The sequence below is a fragment of the Peromyscus eremicus genome, chromosome 23 (assembly GCF_949786415.1).
Source record: "Peromyscus eremicus chromosome 23, PerEre_H2_v1, whole genome shotgun sequence".
Taxonomy (NCBI): Eukaryota; Metazoa; Chordata; class Mammalia; order Rodentia; family Cricetidae; genus Peromyscus; species Peromyscus eremicus.
In genome coordinates this window covers 13217113-13227501 of record NC_081438.1, presented here as the reverse complement: position 1 = coordinate 13227501, position 10389 = coordinate 13217113, and the positions used below count along the sequence as shown (strand labels likewise).

The 10389-nt window shown below is 56.8% G+C and overlaps 1 long non-coding RNA gene across 1 annotated transcript; it reads left to right on the top strand.

Moving 5' to 3' along the window:
- Window positions 1-805: 805 nt before the first annotated feature.
- LOC131898370 (uncharacterized) lies at window positions 806-8831 on the top strand. Its single transcript, XR_009375910.1, has 4 exons — window positions 806-1965; window positions 2396-2501; window positions 4385-4495; window positions 8204-8831. It is a non-coding gene; the product is annotated as an uncharacterized LOC131898370 (long non-coding RNA).
- Window positions 8832-10389: the final 1558 nt, after the last annotated feature.

Here is a 10389-nt window from a genome sequence, read left to right as displayed (position 1 = left end):
TGCCGCTGCTGCTGCTGCTGCTGCCGCCGCCGCCGCCGCCGCTGCTGCTGCTGCTGCTGCTGCTGCCCGGGAGGCGGCTGGCGGCGGAGGCTCGGCTCCCAGTAGCCGCACATCCCACAATACACCGCTAAGGAGCCCGACCCGAGCGCTCACCCTCCTCCTCTTCCTCCTCCTCCTCCTCTTCCTCCTCCCCTCGCCTTCCTCGCCGCTTCCCCAGGCACTCTCCCGGCGGCGGCAGCTGCACCGCCAAAGCCCCGGGCCCCAGCGGCCCCCCACCCCTCACTCGCGCGCTCCCACACTGCCTCCCCCCCCCCTTCCCCGGGGGGAAGGCCTTTTAATTTATTTATTCTGCTGGGACTGAGGTGGGGGGCTTGGCTGGCGGGGGGGGGGGAGGAGAAGGGGGTCTCCTCGGTCTCTACCTCCCGCGGCTGGGGCTACCCTTCCAGCTACCGGGCACTCCACGGCGTGCGCCCCCGGGGCCTCCCAAACTGTTTCCAAACTGCCCAGACCGGAGGTGGGCGCGGGGAGACTCGGCAAAAGGGCTGGGTTTGGAGGGGGGGGTGATTGTGTGCTTGACTACTAGGAGCCTGGGGGAGGCAGACGTCGACCCCAAAACGAGTTGCAATCGAGGTATCTCGGATCCCGCTTCCTCTTCGGCCCGCACACCCCCTTCCTCCCTCCCTGGAGCTGTACTGGGGAGGGGAAACCAAGACTGGGAACCACATTAGCCTTCACATTCCTGGGAGGATACAGCCCTCGCCTGGACATGGAAGATAGCTCCCTTTTTTTTTTTTTAATTTTTTTTTTCCTTTCTGTTTTTTTTTTTATTTTTGGAGGGGAGCGCCCAGTAATTGTCCTGAACACATGCTTCTTCCTCCCTCCTTCCTCCAGCCACCAGCGACAGAGAGTCCCCTTTTTTGCATTTATCATTTTCCTTCCCCTTTCTTTATTAAAGGTCCGGGAGTGGCGGCGGCCAATCAGCGCTCGGCTTCCATTTTGTGAGTTCAACTCGGAGGCTTCCCCGGCTTCGCGTGGAGCTGTTTGCAGACCCCTCGCTCTCTCTTCTCGGGCTGCCGAGGCGAAGCAGCCGCCTGGCTGGGGCTTCGTGGTGGTGTATTTCATATTGGGGCTCTTTTCGGGGTTTGTAATTTGGCCGTGGGTAGGTAATTGGCTGGAGCAGGGCGGCAGGGCGCGGCAGCCAATCAGCACGCGGCTTCTATAGGGCTTGAGTTATTAGACGCTGATCTCAAAACATCCTTCATCAGACTCCAAGGAGAGGCCAACAGATGAGGGGAGCCATTTTTCTGCAATGGAATTAAATGGCCAAGTGGGTTTTTCCTTTGTTGCAAATGGGGAATGCTTTTCCTTTGACTCCACCATCCAGTTCAGGACGCCTGAATGTGTTTAACATTTGCCAAAGGACTCACACTTGGAAGAATGAAGAAGACCTTTTAAAAAGATCTGGATTTTTCCTTATGACTTGGAATCCATCTTTGTCTTGTATAACTAGGTCATGGCACACTATTAATGTCAGCAGTTAACAGTTTTGAATTCAAAAAAACCTAAGTAAATGACATATTTAATTTTTTTCCTCTTTTTTTTTTTCTTGGGTGGGGTGGAGGGGGGAAGAGCTTGGAGCTGTCTTAATCTGTATTCTCTTGACTGAACAATAAATTTTTAAATATACTTTCCTCTATTAAACACTTAACCTGGGCCATCTTATTAACTACTCTTTTTTAACAAGGTAATGTTTTAAATGTATACTTAATAGGAATAGCGAAATGGCAGCAACAACCAAACATCGTGAGCTGTTGTTACTGTTAAATTTTCTTAAAAAAACCTTTTTTACATTGTAAGTACCCAATCCATTCTGTCCTTACTGCACTGCAGTTATGTTAATGTCGCCTGAGATGTCCTGAATTTTCGGAACCTTCATCTGCATGTCCGTCTCTGTCTCTGTCCGATGTAAGTCAGTTAAAATGCTCTTAAGACGTTTGCTTTTATGAAGCTACGGTGTTGAGTGCAAGCTTTTGAGAAAATGTTTACAGCAGTAGATGCTGCTCAGACTCCTTCCCAGTGACTCGTACACTTTCTTTGAAAATCGATCTATTTTGAAGAATAACAGCTGTTTTTCTCGACTTGGGTGGAGTGGGGGGGGGGGGTGAGAGAAAGGAAGATTTTCTTGACAAAAGACTAAAAGCCGCCACTGAAAACTAGATTAAAACGGGAAAACAAGCCCTAGCTGGTTCAAGCCAAGCACCTCCATGAACTCGGTGGTATTTCCTATGGTGGTTGGGAAGGGCTTGGTGAGCTCTTTTCGCCTTTTCTTTTGTTTGACTTGACCGTGTTTTTGCCTTTTGTTTCTTAATGACGATCACGCCATGGCTAAATCCAGAGCGGTAAACAGTCCACAGCGAAGCCGCCTTTTTGCCAGCCCAACCCTGGAAAGTTTGCAGGTCGTGGAAGGAGCAGAAAATACCACGAGTGTAACTTACAAAAAGGTAACAACAAAAGAACACCATAGCCCCAGATCTTTTTTTTTCCCCCAACTAAACAACCAAAACAACAACAACAAAAAAAGTTGTTTTTTATCGTAACATCTCCAAAAACACCGCCCAGCTTTTTCTTCTAGACTCCATGGCACCGGGCTGAGCGGGTAAGTAAAAGACTAAAATAAAAAAGAAAAATTTTTAAGTGCTTTTTGCCCCCTTCGAGGAACTCTCGATCGAGCAGGCCATGGGCTGCAGATGATGGGAGCTGAGGTTTCTTGGAGCTTGAGTTTGGCAACCGGTGACAGTGGGCGGGTGAGGGGACAAAGGCTCTCCAGACCCCTTTGCCTCTTCTGCCCCAAAGGCGGAGAGAGCATCTCCCCCAGTATTCTGGGGGGGGGGGGGGCCTCCATAGAGCTGTCTGCGCTAGTCCCTTTGGCTGGCCTCGGGGTCTGAACCTCGGTGGCAGGGAAGCCATTGAAGTGCTTTGGAGACGGAGGGGCTGAAAAGGCGAGGAAACCTCCCCACCCGTCCTAAGGTCTCGTCCCCCTTCGATTGTGGGGTTTCTGCCCCCTTTAAGTCAGCTTTTCGGGGCTTCGGGGCTCCGGGGCTCGCCTGCTCTTGCAAAGAGAAAGAGGACAAAAGGCCGGCGTCCATGTTGGCACCATGACGCAGCATCTCTCCCGCCTGCAGCCCGGCGCTGCCTGTCCTTCTCTCCCGGCCGCGCGGGCTCCTCCCTCCCAAACATGAGTTTTATTTTCAGATTTTTGAGCCGAGCCCCGGGCTGGGCCCGGTTGGGGCCAAAGGCTGGAGCCGCCCGGCGGTTCAATACTGCGGTGGCTAATGGCGGCCGGCTCTCCTCCTCCTCCTCCTTCCTTCCGCCATCCTGCTTTTCCCCGGTTGTCGCTGGGAGCCCGGGAGGCAGTCCCGGGTCCTAGGAGCCTGCAAAGCACGGCACCCGGGATCCTGGTGACGGGTCTCGGGGGAGTGGGGGTCCTTAGGCCTCGGGGGCGTCGCGCATCACAGTTCCTGCACTCGCTCCCCCCCCCGCACCCCCCTGCGCCCTGGGCGCGGCGTGCGGCTCCAGCACTGGCGATCGCGATCGCGGGAGGAGCCGGGGCCGGGCAGGGCGAGCCGCTGGAAGCGGGTTGGAGACCCTGATCTCCTCTGCAGCCCCGGACTCCCAAGGCCCAGGCGGGCACGAGGCCTCGCTCTGGCTGCAGTGTCCTGCTTGCTTGTTCTGCCTCGGAACAGGAGCCAAAGAAGCCAAGGGCTAAGAGGCTGCCCAAGGCTCCCTCCACTGCCCACTCGGCTTCGGGAGACCCACCCCTGCCTCCCCCGGTCGTCCTTTGATAGCCGAGCCGGAGGGGCGGGTCTCTCCTTTTGTCCCCACTTTGGTTTAGAGGCCCTCGCAGTGCCTGAGTCCCTTCACTTGGAAGCCAAGGGGCACAGCCTCCAACCCAGCTCTGCTGGTTGGAGGTGTGTGTTGGGGTGGGGTGGGGGGGCGGTCGGGGCCTGGGAAAGCCGAGTGGGGCCTCCCCCTCGGGATCTCCCCCCCTACACCCCCCCCCCGCCGCGATAAGTGCCGGAGGGTTAAAGCCTTAGATCTCGGCCTTCCTGGGGGAGGGGATGCGGACAGGGCGGGCCTTTGGAAATGCAGATGAGTCGTCTCCTGCTGCTTGTCGCCCGGGCTGAACCTTAGTGACTCAGCCACCCCCACCCCACCCCCATCCATTCCAGAGTGAGGGCCGCCTTGTCAGCTGGGAAAGGGGGGGGGGGACAGCATTTCTGAGGCTCCCTTTCGATCAAGTAGACCCTGTCGGTTTGCATTTGGCCAGTCCATTCTCTGACCTACAAACTGAGGGACTGCCCTAACAGATCGTCCGAATTCACAGGTCTTGGCCGGAGACCGGAGCAATGTCTGGGTTATCCCCACAGTAGACAGCCCTTGCTTCCTCTGGACATCTGGAGCAGGCCTAATTTGGCTTGACACCTTTCCCACTAAGGTAGGTTAAGAGCCCTTTCCCCAAGTTCACAGAGAACTGTACCAGGGGGCTTTGGCCTGCGGCCTTCGAAGGGCGGGTTGGGATCCCCAAACTCGCTGGGCTGGTTCTGCAGCCCCTCCCCCACGCTGATGTGGCGGTTGTGTGTGTGTGTGTGTGAAATGGGCGGCCTGCTGGGTCCATCCAGCCCCGCCTGTCAACCTCTGTTGTCAGGCGTTTAAGGGCGGGCGATTCTCTGCCGAATTTAGCTGCGTACTAGAGCAGGACTACGAAGTATTTCCCAATGGTGTGTTTTATGGTGGGTGGGAGGGCCTTGGAAGCTTCTGAAGGCATTGCCGTGCTGGCAGGCTTGCCGATGGCGCTTCAGCCATTCCTCCTGAGCCCCATTAGGAGCACCAAATGAGCCACCCTCTGAGGGTCTGGCGGCTTGCTGGGTAGACAAAGAACCAAGAGACCTAAGTCGTCGGCAGCTTGCCCAGAGCAAAGGCTTCCTTGACTTCTCCGTTTCCTGGATTCTCACAGTGGCCTCCGTGTCCCAACCAGGCCAGGTTGTGAGAGCCTGGCTTCCAGAACATGCAAGTAGGCTGGCCCTTTCTTTACGTGTGATGGTGACCTTGCATAGTCTGCACAGAGTCGCTGAGCCGGGCTCCCTGTCTGTAAAAACTAGACAGCACAGGCATCCGAAGTCAGTTAGGGGAACTCATTAAACCTGGCTATGCCCGTCTCTTGAGTTTCTCACTCAGGAGTTGCATCTGAGAATTTGCACTCCGTGCAAGGTCCCAGGCGCTGCCAGTTTTCCTGACTCTGCCTGCTAAGTGACACCTGAGATATTCCCTGGTTGGGTAGCCAGCAAGTTGGCTTGCCCTCCGGCCCAGGAAGCTTCACAGCTGAAGGTGGTGTGGCCCTTGATCTCTGACCCCCTGCCCTCCCCCACCCCAGTGTGTTCCTAGTTATATGTTACTTTGATAAGCCATTTGGCTGCAGGTGCCACGGATCACGCTGCTTCCCTTATTTTGCCCCGGAGCGTCCAGCTTCTTGTCTTCCCCCTTGTTCCTCACCCCTGCAGTGGAGTGCTGGAAGGGTGCCTTGGGGAGCCTAGTAGGCTTCACGGAGGTGGTGTTGGAGGCACGTCGGTGCCTGGTCAGGGATCTTCAAGTCTGGCAGCTGTGGGCTAGTGACCTTGGACCAGTGTTTCCCCTGTTTAAAAAAAAAAAAATCATAATAACTGCTGGAAAAAGGTTGGTGGGAGGATTAATGGAGATTAAGGGGGCCGCACTCCTTCCTGCTCTGGGCTCGGCAACCAGTTGGCCTCCATTATGATAGGGATTGTTGCTGGGAGTGGCTGCGGGGGTGGGGGCTGGGCTGTGTCCTGGGCTCCTCCCCGCCAGCCCACTTCCTGAAGCACGTGCTGGAGCCTCCAGGCAAAGGAGAGAGAAAAGTAGCTCTGCTTGGGAAGGAGGCCAGCTGTTTTTCTTCCCGTGCAGTTTTGAGTCCAGGCTGTTCCGGGGCTGAATGGGCTGTTTTGGGGTGGGGGTGGTGGTGGGGGTCATGATTTTTAAGGGTTGTCCCACCAAAGGCTCCAAGAGAAGAAATCTCTCACCCTAGGTTACGAGGCCACCCCCCCCACCCCACCCCACCCCCGGCAGAGCCTGGACAGGGTTCTAGGTATCTTGATTTTCGGCCCATAAGCCTGGGCCCCTGACACCCCCTTGCCCAGCTGTCTGGGTTATTTTAGGCACCCTCCGGTGCCAGCTGTCTGTTTTCCTCGCCGCCAGAGAGCGAGCTGTCTGGTAGCCTGGGAATCTCAGAATGGCCCCTGTGGCTCCCGCTGGGTGCCGGAGGGCCAGGCGTCCGGTTGAGCTGGCTTGGTGCTGGGGAGAGAGGACTGAACCCCTCACCTCAAGTGGGAAGAGCCCGGAAAAGCATGTTACTAAGTGCATTCGGTTCATACTGTCGATATATATACACCCTGTAAGCCTCGGAACCTACTTGGTCGGCCTAAGCGCTCTGCTTCTCTGGTTCCAGGCTTCGGGTCTGCGGGTCTCTTATCTCCTCCGGCCTCAGACTAAATAATTGACAAGTCGCGCGCGCTGTGTCAGCTGTACCCTGGAGGGCTACAGCCTTTGGGGGACAATTAGGTGCTAAACTGTGTGGTGTGATGTTTGAAAGGGAAAGATGGACGTGACAGGCGAACTTGTGACTGTCCCCACTCCAGGCTCTTTCACCTCCCCCCCCCCCTTTTTTTTTTTTTGCCCTCTTATCACCTCCTGGGCAGTAGGGTGGGGCAGTTTGTCCCTCTGTCGTCCCTGGCCCTGAGGGGTGCCCCGCCCACTGGTCACCCACTAAGCTTGGGGCGGGGCCGCTTTGGGCTGCTGAGAGAGGGCCACGCCAGCGGAAGGACTGCCTGAGCCGGGAGGTGGCCGGGGAGGTGGCCGGACTAGCTTCTCTACCGATTCTGGCGTTCCCCGCCCCTTCCGTCTGCTCCACCTGGCCTGGAGCCCTCCTTTGGAACTTGACCTTTTGGAACGCTCCAGGTGGAGACAGCAGCCAGGATGGGTAGCGATACCCCCCACTCTCCCCAGCCCCCAGTGTTTTTCTCCGATGTGCCCTGGGCCCTCAAGCAAGTTCCTGCCGACGGGAACCAGGAGGGGAAAAGTCGACGCAACCATTGTTTGGGGCTATTTCTAACATTTTGGTTTGACAGAGGAGGGTCTTGCCCCGTCCAGGCCAGTCCTCTTGACAGGCTGGGACCGTAAGTACACTCTCTTTGCGCCCAGGTTTTAGCGGGTTTTTTTCCAGCCCGGCTTCTAGAAATGACCTGCCTGCCCATTCCCCACTTGTTCCCTAGAGCTGTTAGGTAGCTGAGACCTGGGAGGGAGATGGCCTAGCCAGGTGGATAAGATAGCACCCCCAGGCACCCTGGTTCCCCCCCCCCCCTTTATCTGTTAAGGCTCTAGCTGGAGTCTTATCTCTGGCTGCTATCCATACCATCTGCATTTGGATAGCTAAATAATTGATTTATGGTGCCTCAGTGTTAGGGGAGTGCTATCTCCCCTTCCAAATTTGTACTTTGTCCTGAAAGACTGAAGGCATTCTGTCTCTGCTCTCCTGGGTTCACGGTCCCTGTTGGCCTCTGGGGCATAGTCTTCCCTGAGACCATCCTGCGGCTCCCTGAGAGGTTTTGTGGCAAGAACCAGCCGAAGGAATCTCTCACTTTCTTAGCTTTCCAGGAATTCCTGGAGAATCAGAGAGTGACCCAGGGGCCCCCCAGAACATCTTGCAGGTGAGGGAATCAGCCACCCCGGGGTGGGAGAGTGTGTCTTATCTCCTCAGCGGGGCCGGCCTGGCCTGACCTCACCTCTGAGGAGGCTCTCCACGGCAGCTGGCTAGATTCCTGGGTATTTTTAGCTACCCAGATCCAGCCCCACCATCACCATGAGAGCTGGCTCCAAGTCCAACACTCCAGGCCTGATAGTGCTGGGGTTCTGCCAGTCTCCTGGTGCGGCTGGGGTGGGTGGGGAGGCAGGCTGGAACCAGTTAGCAGCCTGAACCCACCTGAGCCAGAATTAATTCGCTTTTGGTGATTTCCTTCAGACTTGCTCAGTCACTGGAGATGGAGAGTGCAGACACAGGTCTGGGGCATTTGTGGAAAGTCCGGAGCCCTCTCTTGGCTGTATATAGTAGAGCAAGTATTTTTTTTTTCCTTCTAAGTGAATTTTCTCCTAGCACATGCAGCCAGCCAGCCTCCTGGGCCCAGGACCAAGCCCAAAGCAGCCCCAGAGAAGAAACCTGGAATCCCTGCAAAGGTAAGTGGGTCCCAGCGCCCTCCCAAACTCCCCCTCTTTGTGCGATTTTGACTCCACGCTGGAGTGGCCTGCTCTGCCTTCTCTGGGGACTCGTGCCTCTGGCACGCCATCTTTCCTTTTTTTTTTGCCGTCCCCAAAGAGCAGCCACTGAGCTCCAGCCCCAGTGCCTCCTCCTCTGCCTGGTTTTGACAGCACGCCCTTCTCGACTCAACCAGCAGTCAGGCCCGCCCTGATTTAGCCGGTTACCTTGACAACCATTTGGGCCCCGGCTCCCTCCCTCCCTCCTCACCACTGAAAACCTGAAGAGGGTTTTCCAGCTGCGGTACATTGGTACATTTGCCCAGGTTGGGCACCCCTCCCCCGCTTCCATTGCCCCCGCCCCTCTGCCCAGCTGTACCCAGTACAACAAACACCGCCTTCCCTGGTCCCTCTGCTGTCGCCTTAAAATGGATCTCACTGATGCTGGGAACTCCGATCACACTGCTTCCTCCAGACCGTTCCCCACAGGCAGGAACACGGTTTGCTTCTCAATAAACAAGTTGTAAAAAAAAAAAAAAAAGGAATGAACGAGTTGCTGAACATTTGTCTGGGGGACCTTTGATCCGTTGACATGAAGGGGGCCCCCTGGCCCCAAAGCTGGAGGAGGTTGGGCCAGGTCTGCACTGCCCGCCCAGGTCTCTGTTGTCTTTTGACATCCCACGGGCGGTCGCTGCTGCCCTCTGGTGGTGTGGCTTTGCCTTGCGCCTCCGGGAGGAACGGGGAGGGGGCGGGGAAACAAGGAGAAACGAGCTGGCGTTTGTGGAACCTCCCGGGTTGGTAGTGGACTCCATAAAGTGACATTTTTCTGGATGTTCGCCGCCGAGAACTTGAAAATTCGGCATCTTCAGGGTGGGGAGGGTCAAGAAAATCCCTGAGCCCTGCCCAACTTTGCTCACTGAAGACGTGAACTTGACTCCAGCTAAGAGGATTGCACTCATACTGTGCGTGCCCCGGGTCCGCCTGCTGCGGGCAGCCTGCAGGGGTCCTACCAACCCCTGACCACTTACCTGCTTTTTTGGGAGTGGACCCTCAGCTCATAGTAACAGGGAAAGGATGGGTCACAGTGACGTCAACCAACCGTATCGCTAGTACTTGTTTGTATGAAGCTCTTAGCCAAGAGCTGTTTTTGATGGGAGTGGAATTCCTGGGATGAAGGCCATGGGGCCGGAGGACACCAGAACACTCCTTGGTGGAGATGGGGAGGATGAGTTTCCAGGATTTATGGAAGGGCCAGATGCTCGGACCTGTCAACGGTCGCGACAATGTCGTGCTTGGGTTCACCCCTCCGAGCCTTGCTCAATGCTGCCTGTGTGTTTTTTTGTTTTTTTTGTTTTTTTTTGAGTCACCCCTGGAAAACAGGCTGTTTGTTCACCTGAAGTCACTGTAGAAGGCGTCCCCCGGCAGGGGGCGCCCCGGCCCCACGGTGTGGGTCAACAGACCGCGCGTGGGGAGGGCAGGAGAGCAGAATTCCTATGATCGCACCCACCCGGACGAGGGCCAGGCTCAGACTATGTGTGGACGCACACGACCAACGTTCTGGCGTCTTCTCGGGCACGACCGTGGCTACCACCTGCAGGAAAACAGGCCCCTCTGGCCGACTGGCTGCAAGGGCTGGATGCGAACCCCGTGCGCCGGGTACAGCCCTCTAATCCAGGAGTCTCTCTATGGGGGTGGGGCCGGCCAATCAAAGGGTCCTCGCCAGGAGGCGGAGCTTGCCAACCAAGGGCTGTCGGTGGTGAAGAGGCAGAAACCACGAATCTAACGGGCTGGGGGATGCGCAGGCACACGTGGTGATGGGGATGCGCTGCTGCGCTCGCGGTTCAGCATCCGGTTCCTCCTCGTCCCCCCGGGGACCGAGAGACAAAAACCCAGGGCGGGACCAGAGCAGAGAGTAATTGAGGCAGGCAGGTGAACCCGGGAGGCTGCCTGGCAGAGGTGGCGCTGGCGGCCCGAGGGGCGGAGCCTCGTGGCCCCGCCCCGCAGCCCCGCCCCCTCCCTGTCGCTCAACTGGGCTCCGGCCAGAGCGCAGCATCCAGCGCTCCGGGGCTCTGG